The sequence below is a fragment of the Calidris pugnax genome, unplaced genomic scaffold, assembly GCF_001431845.1.
Source record: "Calidris pugnax isolate Ruff unplaced genomic scaffold, ASM143184v1 scaffold44, whole genome shotgun sequence".
Taxonomy (NCBI): domain Eukaryota; kingdom Metazoa; phylum Chordata; class Aves; order Charadriiformes; family Scolopacidae; genus Calidris; species Calidris pugnax.
Genome location: NW_015094506.1, coordinates 13,819,254 through 13,826,189, shown reverse-complemented (window position 1 = coordinate 13,826,189; position 6,936 = coordinate 13,819,254).

Sequence of the window (6,936 nt, the reverse complement as noted above, 5' to 3'; positions counted from 1 at the left end):
CCAGAGGCCTGTAGGTTGAAGCTCCACAAGAGACACAACTGTCCCTTTTCTGTTGGCTTGCACAGCCCCATGCTTTCTTAAACATGGATAATACAAACAACAACTGTGGAGGTGGAACTGAATCAACTCACTTTTGCTTTAGCCCTCACCTATTTTTTAGTGCAAACTTGTAAATGAAAAGAACCCTTTGAGTGAGCCGCGGCATGCATTAGTTTTAATTTGCTTTACCTGTAGGGGCATATATGTTAACATCTAATAGATAACTTGATGATTCACCCTTGCTGCTGAGGGCAAAATGATCTTTCACTCAACTGAAGCACAAACAGTTTGTTCTATAACTCCTTTTCTGCACTAAGAGAGCTGTGTTCTTACAGAAATTCTGACATTGGGAGAAATGCTCATTCCTGAGTTCTAAAAAAGCCTCAGAAATGTAGAATCATCTACCACAGCTGATGCATTAAAGATGAGTGAGGGCAAAATAATATCTGTTGTGTTATCTCTTGCAATTTGCATAATGAGAAATATTCTGCAATAACTATCAGCAGAAGCAACTCACAGAATTAACAAATAACAACTTTCTCTTCTGATGAAAGGTCAAACTGGTCCATTCTTGAGTCCAGGCCCCTCATGGTTAGGCGAGAAGCAAGATGTATCAAGATAGAAGCAGCCTTATCAGCTGAATGTTTTGGAAACGACAGCTGATTGAACTACTTTTGCAGTAAAGCATTTCTTTAACTTCAGTTTATATTGATTCCAACACTCTGAATATTACACAAGATGAACAGTCGATATTTTCTGTCCATAAATTACAAGCATACAAGGAGGAAACTGAAGATGCCTGCTATTTGGTTTTTTTGGGGGGGGAAGTTTTGTGTGGTGTTTTTTTGTTTTGTTTTTCTTGTTCTTCAAAACACGTGCTGCTCTTTTAATTTTTCTTCAGCATTATTCAGGGAGTGAAATTTTGGATGTTCAGTCATAGCATGTTTGTATCCATATTCTAATCCAATTTTTCTCAGCTTTTATATTACCCAAGGTTATGCACATTTGTGCATAAGTCTGAAATACTTCTGAAGGTATTGAATTATATCAAAAGAGAGAAGCTAGTGGGGAGTAATAACACCCTCATGTCACTCTGGATGGCTATTTAAAAGGAATCTAAATACAGTGGAGAGAAGTTAAGTTTATGCAAAATTAAAAATTTATGCTGAAATTTATAGTTAAGCATAACAGCATGTATCGTATTGACACATTCTCGTAACTAATTCATTAGTTTTGCGACTAATTCCAGTAAAGTAGAACTGTCTTAGTCCTTCTGAATTGCCACAAAAGACAATTTTGCAAAATATCTGATCTACCCTGTCTCTTTCCAAACAAAACCTGTGTATATCACTCATGAAATATGTTTAGCTTACTTGCATTCAAACAATATTCTTCCAATATAAACTTGAACAGCAAATTTCTCTCTTCAAATATGTAGTACTCTCATTGTCCAAAGTCTATTTTAGTTATACCAGGATAATGTTATCATGTCAACAACATGGAACTGTATAATTGATTAAATGTGTTTCCATGCAACAAAGTTTGACTTTTTCTAAATTAATATAAAGTTTGGCTTAGGTAATATAAAATTTGGAATTCCACCAAAGAATTCCACCCAAACTCAAATCATATGTACAATAGCAAAGAGTGCAAGAGAAACTAATCACTCTGCATAATGTAATATCAGGGCTTGTTATCGTAAACAGCTATTTAAAAGAAAAAAATAAGGGACAATAGGTCCAATAAACTGCATTCCATGTTTCTTGACAAATGACAGTTGTAAATTGGTTTTGTTTTTATTTCTAACCTCAACATAACGAAACAGACCCAAGTATATTCTGAATTGAGCAAAGTTTCAGTAACTGTCCATGTGTTTCTATTTCAACAATATTTCTGGCATACTTTCTTATGACTAGATCTCTTACAATGGATAGGAGGCAATGTAGACAAAGTGATTCACACACACATTAAATTCGCAACAGCTAAAATAACTCTTCACCCTCTTGGGTCAGAGATGCCAAGAGGCCACTTTTGTTCTCTCTGACTTCACTGTACTACTTAAACATCACAAAGATACAGTAACCAACATTCACATCCATTTTCATCAAATGTGCTTACATGAATATAAGGGAAGACTAAGATTTCATATTTCTTGTTCCACCGCAAAGGAAAATATAGCTACTTTAGTTAATTTTGTTCCTATGAACAGTTTGTTTATACTTTATTACTGGCAAAATTCTATAGATAGAATAAATTTTCCTTAAAATTATCAGGTAGTAAGGATACTTGGGTTTCTGAAAATATACAGAGGTGTGTATGCTCATGTATATGTGTGAAGCTGGAGGCAGGTATTTTGCTATTGAGTTATGTAATATATTTAGGAAGAGAATTTCAGAGCTCTTCTCTAGGGCACTACTGTGAAGTTCTGAAAACTGGCATTTTTAGCACAAACATAAAAAAAGTTTATTCTTCCAGTCTTCCTTTTAAACAAATCTTGGAAGGGTTTCCTAAAGTCCTCTTTTATAAGCACTGTCAGAATAACTGAGAATAATGGTATGAAACTAAGAAAAAGTAAATTTAGGCTGAGCATCAGAACAAATGAAAGGTGAAGAAATAAGCAGAACTCCCAGTTGGAGAGGATAAAGCATTTTCACTTGAGCGATTTAGAACTTGGAAATTCACTTCAGAGAAAAATCCAGCACTTGGCAAAGAACAACTCAGATGAGTATTGGTTTCTTAAGCTCCTTTCTAAACTGATTGTGTGATTCGTATGATAGGCTATCATTCTATCTATTTACTTCTTATTGCTCCTTTATGATAATGTAGTTGGTATCATATAATGTTACAGATTCATCTCTGCAGCATTTTTACAGAGCTGCTCAGGTAGACAGTTTTTAATAGGGCCATAATTCCAGCTGAAGAGAAACCTGATGTGACCATTGCTCAAAGGGTAAAAGGAATCTGTGAATTATTTATACAGTTTTCAGTAATCTCTTATATTTATTGTGAACATGTTACTGAGAACAGTTGTATTAAAATATATCACTGTAGTAATTAAGAATATGGTTAAAGTTACAGTTGTATTATGCATTTCTCTACTTTTCATTTTAATATGATGATACTACATCTGGTTTATTTTTATTAACATAATCTGTAATAACACTTAGCATCGCACATATCTATATGCATATCAAGAGAGTGTTCAGAAATTTTTATATTGTACGCACATTCCCAATTCACACTGAGGATCAAATACTTTGTAATTGTTCAGGGCCTCTAAGATTCTGCTTTGGCTATATATTTGGGAGGATAACACAGATACACTTGCATACTTTGAAGATTTTGTAAACAATCTTTTATCTGTCAAAAGACAGTACACAGATCAAAAGATGAACTGAAAGTTCATGGTGAGGTAAATTGTTTTCCAGACTTTTTGAGATGTGACTACAAAAAGGTGGTGTTCGGCAGACAGGGCTCTGACAAAGTTTTGTGTATTGCAGGTTCATTTTTTATTTCAGGAATTCCACTTCCACCAGTGGAGTCTCGATGCTGACCAGAACCATTTCAAATTCCTAAATACGATCTCCCTTTTGCTCTCACTCCTTGCATACTAGTAGTTGACTCTCTAGCCAACTGAAACTGCCAGGAAAATCTATGCAACTGAGAAATGAGCCATGGTATGATACAGCTGCCTTTCCAAATTCAAACCAAGCTGAACACACAAATCAAAAATGAAGACTTTCAAACAGAAGATGGAAAGCGTGTGACATGGCTTGTAGATTTGTTGTAATATTCAAGTATTAATTCCTGATTTTGAGAAGCTATGTCAGATTGATAACCACAGACTACTGTCTAATGCTAATTTTTCTCATAGTTTTTCATCATTTTGCCCTTGGATAAGTCACTTAGTGTTCCACAGCTTTCAAAAAGCTATTATCCAATAGCAGAGAAGCAGAATATCTTTAGAACATGAACAAAAGTTCAGGCATCTGATGATTTTTCCGAATTTATAGATTTGGCTTGGTATTTCTAGAACTTTGAAAGAAAAAAAAAAAAGACAGAAACAAAGAAGTGATTTTCAAAAGTCATTCTCTTCACGGAGCAAGAACAAGGATGAAAGAAACATGATTGTGACTTTGAAAGCTTTTGGACCCACTGACAATCAGGAATACCAAATTATCTCAGTTAAAATAGATTTGGTAAGTCATTTCTTCAAGTACCAGTAACAGATGCTTAAGTGCCTGTTGGGAAAGAAATAAATTACATTCTCATTTACATACTTCTGTGAAATTTAAAATTTGGAATCAATAGATTTTTCTTGTGATTTCTGGATGTTCTCTGTTTTTCCACACCCTTTCATGCTATGGGTTGATAACAGTACTTAACACTGATGAAGAAATAGTTGTTTAAAAGGCTGTCTTGTTCACCTTAATTTTAAAGCCCTTGACTCATCTTTCTCAGAACATCTCATGAATTAGAGGATTACTAATGCAAAGCTGTGGTTTAGCCACAGTTCTTCATCTCTTTCCGGTCTCTTTCATACTACATTAATTGCACAGGTATTATTGTCCAATTATTTTAGCTTTATTTATTAATCCTTATAATATAGATACTGATACATGTACACCAATTTTCCAGGATCACATTACAGCTGGACTTAGTAAATCATGACTGTGGTAAAAAATAGCTATATTCATCTTTATTTTAGATTCAGTTGAATAACAGCAGTGATAAGTTCTGCTTGGACTGACAGAGTATTCGTTTTTGTACTAAACTTCCTTAACTTAGTGCTTTCATAAGAAATTAATAGGAGAAATATGTACAAATGAAATGGATTAGTAATGAAATATGGTAGTAGAACTCAAACTATCTTTTTATAAATTTTATTCAATAATGGAATATTTGAGTAAACAATGTTAAAAAGCTAACAGTCTTTCTTATCTCGTTTAACTTTTGACTCTATTTGGAAATTAAAAGGAACAGTTATACCCTTGGAACTATTAATCAGATAAATAATGCAATATTGAACAGAAAGCAAAGAATTCAAATCAGCGGGCTGTAACAATATCCATATCCATTTAGTGTTCTTGAGTATTCTTATTTACCAGAAAGTGTGCATTAGCTTTAGAGCACCAACTAGCTTCCTATACCCCAATGAAATATATTTTGCATGGTGGCAACCTATTTCCTTGTTGAGTATTTGCATTGCTGGATGAGAATGCCAAGATGAGAATAAATGACATATTTCAGATTTATCACAATCTCTTAGCCTTTTTATAGGCTGATTCCAGGAGAAAAATGTCTGACTACTATGTGGATGCTTTCACAGTGAGATTCCCTAAAAGCCCTCAAATTGATCAGGCAAAGGATAATGACATTTCTCACTTATGCCTCATTCCAAGGTAAATAAAGCATTCACAGAGTCAGGAAGACCAGCAAGAAGCAAAGAAAAACCCAGCAAGGATCACTTCAGGTAGCCTTGAATAAGTTTTCATATTTGTCCTTCAGACTGCATAGGTTGCTCTGTACCTTCCAGAACTTTATTGCTGCTTTCTGAAAGCTGCAAATTATGAGAAGGTCAGATGTCCATCTTAAGGCATGAACTTAGATCCTGGGTCTTGTTCAATGTGTTGCGATTGATTTTTGGAGATGAGCTCGATATGAGGGTCTAATTACACAGTATGCTGCCCACCAGCAAACCATCAGAATGTGTCAGATGCAGAGCCTGCCATTGCTTTGAGATGAAATTCTTTTTTCACCAGTTTCTTTGAAGTGACCAGCCAAACAATGTCAAAAGGTTTTCCACCTATATGACTATTTTTCTGTAGAAAATACACACACAAATTTATCTACATCATATAAATAGGAAAAAAATCAGATCTGTTGAGTGGGACGAGATAGAAAACTTTAAAGAATTAACCCCCTTCTTCCTTCCTTCTCTCTGTCCCTCCCTCTGCTGCTATTGTGTCTTTGTCTTTTTGTAATTAATCTTTTAGTTACTTATATTTCTGGTAGCTCCTTTTTGAAGACTCCTCTCGTGTTAGAGAATCCTTCCTTGCTATGTCTCTTAGTTTTTGTCTGCACTGCAGAAATTTTTCCCAGCTGAGCATATCCACTTGTTCTCAGAGACAGGATAATTTGTCCTTGTCTCCAGGAACCTCTGCATTGCCCACCCACAGCCAGAATACATAACCTGGCACCACTCCTTTCTGCTGCCTGGCTGCACCTTCTTAAACAAAGCATGCAGGAAACGACACATGCATACTGGATGAAGAACAAACAGATTTAAAATTTCTGCCGTCTTTCACTTAGTTCACACCCTCTTTCTACCTTAATTGCTGGATCTGGGGTTGTGCCAATGGCTAACTGCTGAATTCTGGGATGGATTTTAAACAACATGAAAGAAATACCATGAAATTGGAAGACTCCTTGTTTACTTGTTTCCTATCCACTCTGAGGATTTAAGCAACAGATTTAAAAAATCTGGCAGATTATACTGTGACTCATTGGATTACTAGAGTAAAATTAATAGTTTAAAAGTTACAGCCACTGCACGCTGTGTCTCATTGTTTCCAAGTCTACACCAATGAAAGTAGATCAACATTTAGCCCTTCAAAAAAAGTTTAAAGGATATATTTTTTTTCTATTTAATCTTGTCACTTCATTCCAACTGAAATGCAAGTAGAACTATACTCAGAAATACTTGATTTCTCTCTGAAATTTTTCTAGATAATCTGCGAAGTTGGTTGCTTTGTTTAGACTTTCCTTTGGAGGCTTTTAAGATCATACTTCAGAAGATCTGAATATTTAAATAAAAAATGGGCACTTTCCCAAATATAAGATGTACCTACTTGCTTCTGATTAGGATACATTTTTGGCAACTGCTAGCACTTGTTA